Source organism: Aptenodytes forsteri, unplaced genomic scaffold (assembly GCF_000699145.1).
Source record: "Aptenodytes forsteri isolate BGI_AS27 unplaced genomic scaffold, ASM69914v1 Scaffold385, whole genome shotgun sequence".
In the NCBI taxonomy this organism is placed as follows: Eukaryota; Metazoa; Chordata; class Aves; order Sphenisciformes; family Spheniscidae; genus Aptenodytes; species Aptenodytes forsteri.
The window spans coordinates 13714-20398 of record NW_008795031.1 but is presented as its reverse complement, the minus strand read 5'-3'; positions in this window follow the sequence as shown (position 1 = coordinate 20398).

Below are 6685 nucleotides of genomic sequence, written 5' to 3'. Positions count from 1 at the left end.
GGATGGCCAGAGCGGCTTTGGTGGGCACCTGGCGTCCAGCCAGGGTCAACCCACCACGCTATTGTTTTTATGAATCACTTCAGAGAAAGTAAAATCCTCCCTTAATCCCCTACCAAATTGGAATGACAACTATTTCATACATTATATGGAAAATCTGGACATTTACTGAAGGGCAGAAAGGTGCCTTTTTCAAAAAATACTCGTTTGCATGTAATTTCTCCTATCAGCTCAAAATACATTAGCATGTGGAAGAGCACTAGGTAGGTCTACAGTCCTATTAAACAGCTAGGAATAAAAGGGATCAGTGAAATGGCGGAATATTGAATATGAACATTATCTGTATTTAATTTGACAAGCTTAATACTTTAATTAATAATTTAAATTAATTCCTTCTTCTTCAATGATATTTCTCAGGAAATATTTATTCTGCACCTGCTAAAAGCTTCCACCTACACAACTTCGGCTAAATGAATATTGTGAAGAAAAATATTCTATTCTCTCATAGAGGGTTAGTAACACAGCCTGTTATTAAGGTTGCCTGACACTTTCCATTTTAAGACTGTGCTTCTAATTGCTTATAACTTTGGTAGACTCACCAGTTGCCTGCCAGCTGCTACTTCAAGATGACATTCTTGGAATGTTTCATTCAAAACAGCTCAGTTAATTATGAAATTATGATAGGGGAAGAACACTGATTTCTTACACTGAAAGTTTTATAGCAATATTGTTCTAGGAATTGCTTTAAATGAAGACTTAAGCTGGCAGAAAGTCTTTCAGTACCTGAGCAGATTTGCATGAAAAGTTGGTGGAGTCAGTCTGATATTACTGGTTACGTGCTATGGCAGTGACAGATAATTTCTTAAAACTGTCTTTGCTTCTGCAAAAGATTGGGCTGTCAGACAGGAAAGCGTGTGGTCTGCAATATGATCTTTTTCTTCAGTAGGGGTATTTTTCATCCCCGAAGACCATATTCCCTGACCATTTATACCGTCTTCATTTTACAATGAGCTGCCTCTCCCTGTGTGGATGAAATGAGAGCGGTCCAGATGGACTGATAGAGCAATAGCTCTTGCATCCACACTAGGTGTTTGGTTTTCAAATGCATTCCTTTCCTCAGGGACACCACAGGGTTCTGGCCCAACATTTCTAGCTGAGAAGTGCAAACATCATTGCTAAGCAACCCAAATTTACCTCATAAATAGTTGCTGATGGACCTGGTCAACAGGAAAAAAATCGCAGAGTATTTTGATGGTACATATGCATGTACTGCAGCCTGCTCAGATGCGCTTAATGCCTCTTTCATCAGTCAGCCCACACTGGCCTTTTGGAGTAGGTAACTGTGCTTCCCATGGCCAATTTGTACAAATGCAGAAGTGCACAGACAGAGAAAAACCTATGGAAATTATGCTTATTTGGGTACCAAGCATTCTTACAAGTATATACGTCTTCCCATACCATCTCTCAGAGGCAGCTGTATTTACAGGTCCAACCCTAGCCGTGCTCTGCTCACTTCTCAGCCTTACCAGCCCCCAAGCTGCACTCATTTTTCTTGACATGTGTCACAAGCTGTGCAAAGCTTGCCCTGCAGGCACGGCTGGCAGGCTGGGCAGCTGCGAGAGAGGACTATGTGAGGAGGAGGGAAGAACAAGGAAGGCTTGTCTCTGGCTTCACACTGAGGACATCTGCTTTGTCCTCTTCCTAATCATCAGTACCTGGCAAGGACCCTTGCTTCCCCCTCTCACAGCCACAGCTGAGGCACAATGGCCTTGCACAAACAAGTCCCCACAGCCTTTCACATCTTCTCCTATTCCTGCCCGGGAGCATTCGCAGAGGTGGAGTGCATCATTCCCTGGTGATGTTTTGTGCTGTTTAGAAACAGCAGCTCTTGATACCAGGTGGAGTTATTCTACAGGGCTTTTCTTTGGCACCATAGTCAGAGAGGATCTTCATGGCATCTCCTGCCTTTCATAATCTTCATTTCAGGCTTCTTGCGGCCCCAGGCTGGCTCTGTTAGCTGTCTGGTTTCAGAGTATCACAGGAAGGCCAGGAGATGAGGGCTACGAGAAATCAGCAACCCATCTACCTATGTTTTGGGGGTGTGGAGGGGGTTACATTGGAGCAGTCTCATCTGGTCCCATGAAGGCAATACCCTCACAAGCCTTCAGGAAGGCGGACCTCTAGTAGCAGGTTCTAGGAGGACGTTTTAGATACCCATGCTCAAAAGTGGGACAACATAATAGAGTCTTTTTTAAAAGTGCTCTTCACCCTTGACTGTCCCTGGAGCCATCGGAACGACCCTGGCTGGTCTGACCTCTCTCATCACTGGTGGTAAATACAGCATCGCAGGGTGGGAGCAGCACTATGCCTGTCCCCGTGTACTGGCCAGCTGTGCAGAAGATGTCTCTTTCCTACAGAAGCTTTCCCCACAGAGGATGAGCACCAAACAAGATGCCGGATCCTTCCAAAGCAATGGCCATTGCATATATGGTAGCCAGACTGTGTGGAAGACAAACTAGTCCATGGTGACAACACAGGGATGAGAGGGTCTGACAAGGAGGGGGTATGCCGGAAGCTGGGCGTGAGGAGAGTTCGTGAGCATCATGTGTTGCCCACACTTCCTGCCACAACCTGTACTGAGCTGTGCTTCTGAAATACGCTCACTGTCAGGCTGACATCTGCCTCAAAAACAGGATGCCCTTGGGATTGTACGGATGCCGCGACGTCCTGCCCTATAGCCGAGCCCGCCTCCCACCACTGCCGGTGGGGCAGGGGCAGCACAAGGAGGCTGCAGGGCTGAGGCCATGGGCCCTCCAGACACCATGCAGCACAAGCAGCGTTTTGCGTGCAGACAAAAGCCATCCCTGTTTCTCTACGGATGCATTACTGTGTATGTTTCCAGTGGCTGCAGGCTGCGTTATTGCCTGTAATAAACTGTAAGGCTGGTCAGGCTGTGTCCCCCGGCTGGTGGGGAGGAGAGGCAGTGTGTGGGCAGCCACTGCCATGCACGGCAGCTGCTGTGGGAGACAACAGTGCCTGGCAGAGCTGTGCTCTGCGGGCAAATGCTGTCAGCATCAGGGAAGGCTCATCGAATTTAGGTCAGCCAAAAGCCGACCCACAGGCAGGGGAGGAGGAGAAGGACCTGCAACGTGGGTGCAGTTCTGGTGTCAGGAGGGTGCATGGAGCAGACCAGGGCAGAAGCCTCTGTGGGATGAGCATTGGCAGGCTCTGGCCCTGCTCCTGCATGTGCAACTTCCCTGACGTCATGGGGATCCCCTTGGGGCCCTTCTGGCTCACCCTGGGGGACCTCCTGATGCTGCCCCAGGAGTGCAGCAAAGGCAGGGCAGCGCAGGTGACCTTCCCTACTCAGATTAGGATTAAGGTTAGGGATAGATTTAAGGTTAGAGTTCAGGTTAGGGTCATCTCAGCTGGGGCTTAATGAAGACTACTTGGGGATCACTGCTGAATAGTGAGGGGGCTAAGGAGAAGTTCTTGGGATAGATCCAAGAAGAAGAACTGGGGAAAGAGGATCCTTAAGGAGATATGTGCGCAATTTTTAAAAGAGTGTGAGGAAAGTCAGAGTTTGAGAGAAACTGAAGATTATGGATCAAAGCAACAAAATTGCAACAGCAGGAGAGAGGTTGCACCTGTATGTTCTGAAAATTGGATATTGAATACTTTTTGAACTAGCTTAGGCAGTACTGTCTTGTTAGCCAAGTTCCTCAGGTCCTTATGTGTCCTGAACAACAGAGTGTAAGGAATAACTTGTATAATTACATTGCTGATATGACTGTGGATTGTTGCCAGTGTTGAGTTAATGATAGGGTTAATGATAGTTGAAAGAAGAGTGGTGTTGGGGCGAATTTCTGAAATGTGAACTCGTGGGCTGTATCTGCTGGGGTTTTTTTCCAACCTTACACATAGGCAGTACGTGTCACTAAGTTTTTTTATGACTGGAAAATGAGATACTAGGACAAAACCTAGTGTCTGATAACACCTATGATCAAATCTGTTCACCTGTGCTAGACTGATCTAAAATCACGTTTTCACATTGGGCTTAATGGCATCATTATTTCCCTGTCACATGTATGTGTGGTGAGGTGAGCCATTAGATGTGTGTGCCCTGAAGCTATTTGTAAACTGATCTTCATCGTGAGATACATTAACTGCTGCGATATGCTGTAGATTGACGCAAGTAATCAAAGGAAAGACTGTCCACAGGCAGAAACAGCAGGTCCCTGCAAAGAGCCCAGACTCTGTGATGTCTCCCTCTTATCTTCCAGAAGTACAGAGCACCAACAAGGAGTGGCTGTGCTTGCCTGCCTGGCCCCGGCTTTCTCGCTTTGGGCAGTGCCAGAACACAAGTATGTTCAGTGGATATAGAGCTGAGAGGAAAGGAGGTTGCTACACCTTTTTGGTGGGAAACGTACACTCTCGCGATGGTGTTTCAGCTGCACTGTCAAGCTGAAAAAGGGGGAGGGGGTATGTGTTAAGACTGCAGAAACTGCAGTATGAGGGAAGCAGTGTAAAGTCATTTTACAAGCCTCTGTTTTCATGTTGCTCCTTGAAGCCATAGATTCTTCTGGTTTTTATGTCATTTTATACACTTGGTAGTGACTACACATATGGATTTCAACAATCAAACAAAAAATCTATGCCAGAGAAAAGTTATTCAAAAGCTTCTTAAAGCTTCTTCACTTGCTCTTTCTGTAGCTTGTTCTACTTTGATTTATGTGGGATTTTTTACACTGCTTTCAGATATCTGCTCTTTATTATATGCATTATTCTAGCCATGTCCAGTGCAGAAAATAAGTTTGTTCAAAGTCCAGTCGTTCTGTCACACCAAGGGCTATTTGTTACACAAACATCTCCATTCAGATGCATTTAATGACAACCCTGTCATATGGCTGGTATTTGTAGTGCTCTCAGAACCACAGTACTGTGCTTAGATTCAAAGCAACTTAATTGCAAGAAGAAAAGAACACGCTTTAGATGGGATTATAAGCGTAAGCAGAAGCTGGAAACTAATTGTTTAACAGGTCTCCACAATCTCTTATTAGAGGAACCAACAGATGTTAAAACAGCCCTATACCTAATATTGATTTGTTTTCCAGCTGGTTCTTACTTAACTGCGTCTTATGGTACATCAGTGAGTCACCAATATATTATTTATGAAAGCAGGATGCATTTAAGTTATATTTAGAATGCAAGCGTATCTTACTAGAAATATAATATTTAGCAGCTCATGCAAGGAATACAGAGCAGAGCAATTACTGCTTATGGGCCTAGTTTTTACAAGGTGAAAAAGACGGTAGTCATTTATATGCTTGTGTAGAGAGTGTAAAATACTGCCAGAGTGAAGAGGAAAGATATTACTTTATCTGTGTTGGGTTTTGTGACTACAGAAAGTACACATATTACTCTTTTTTGGTTTTAAGTGACTAATAATGAGGTGAGGTCCCTTTGTGTTATAGAACAACCAAAGAACTATGGTGCATGGTGAATTATACAATGCTAAGTTGTATTACAGGAAAAGCTCTGTGCGATTTTAGGCATTTCTGTCACAGGATGCTTAGCAGTGACTTGCGGTGACCTGTCTCATTATTTGCTATACGGAACCACTAAACAAATAGTGCTGGATCAATTATTCTTGTATTCTTCCCATGTAAACTGTGAATCTGGCAGGAAGTTACATACCTCTGAAATACATTTAAATGCAACATGAAATATGTTAACTATGGAAAGGCACATAAAAGTTGAATGTTATATGTGTAATTCTGCTAGTGTACTTCAAGACCTGGGGGTGTTGGTCGACAGCCGGCTGAACATGAGCCGGCAGTGTGCCCAGGCGGCCAAGAAGGCCAATGGCATCCTGGCCTGTATCAGAAATAGTGTGGCCAGCAGGAGTAGGGAAGTGATCGTGCCCCTGTACTCGGCCCTGGTGAGGCCGCACCTCGAATACTGTGTTCAGTTTTGGGCCCCTCACTACAAGAAGGACGTCGAGGTGCTGGAGCGTGTCCAGAGAAGGGCAACGAGGCTGGTGAGGGGTCTGGAGAACAAGTCTTCTGAGGAGCGGCTGAGGGAACTGGGACTGTTTAGCCTGGAGAAAAGGAGGCTGAGGGGAGACCTCATCGCTCTCTACAACTACCTGAAAGGAGGTTGTAGCGAGGTGGGTGTCGGTCTCTTCTCCCAAGTAACAAGTGATAGGACGAGAGGAAATGGCCTCAAGTTGCGGCAGGGGAGGTTTAGATTGGATGTAAGGAAAAATTTCTTTACTGAAAGAGTGGTGAAACATTGGAACAGGCTGCCCAGGGAAGAGGTTGAGTCCCCATCCCTGGAGGTATTTAAAAGACGTGTAGATGAGGCGCTTAGGGACATGGTTTAGTGGGCATGGTGGTGTTGGGTTGACGGTTGGACTCAATGATCTTAGAGGTCTTTTCCAACCTCAATGATTCTAAGAGTTACAGTGAGTTGTGACTCTTCGGAAATGGTCTCCCAGTAGAGCAACCTTCTCGTAAGGCACAAGAGGAAGGGTTCAGTGAGGGAAAATTGGTCCAAAGTGCCTTCCTATACACTGGACTGAGGGTGAGGGGGAGGAAGGAAGACTTGGTTGGTTCTTTGTGATTGTTAGTGATGAAATAAAACCTGAGAGAGCAGCAGTCTTGCAGAAAACATTTCTATAGCTTAA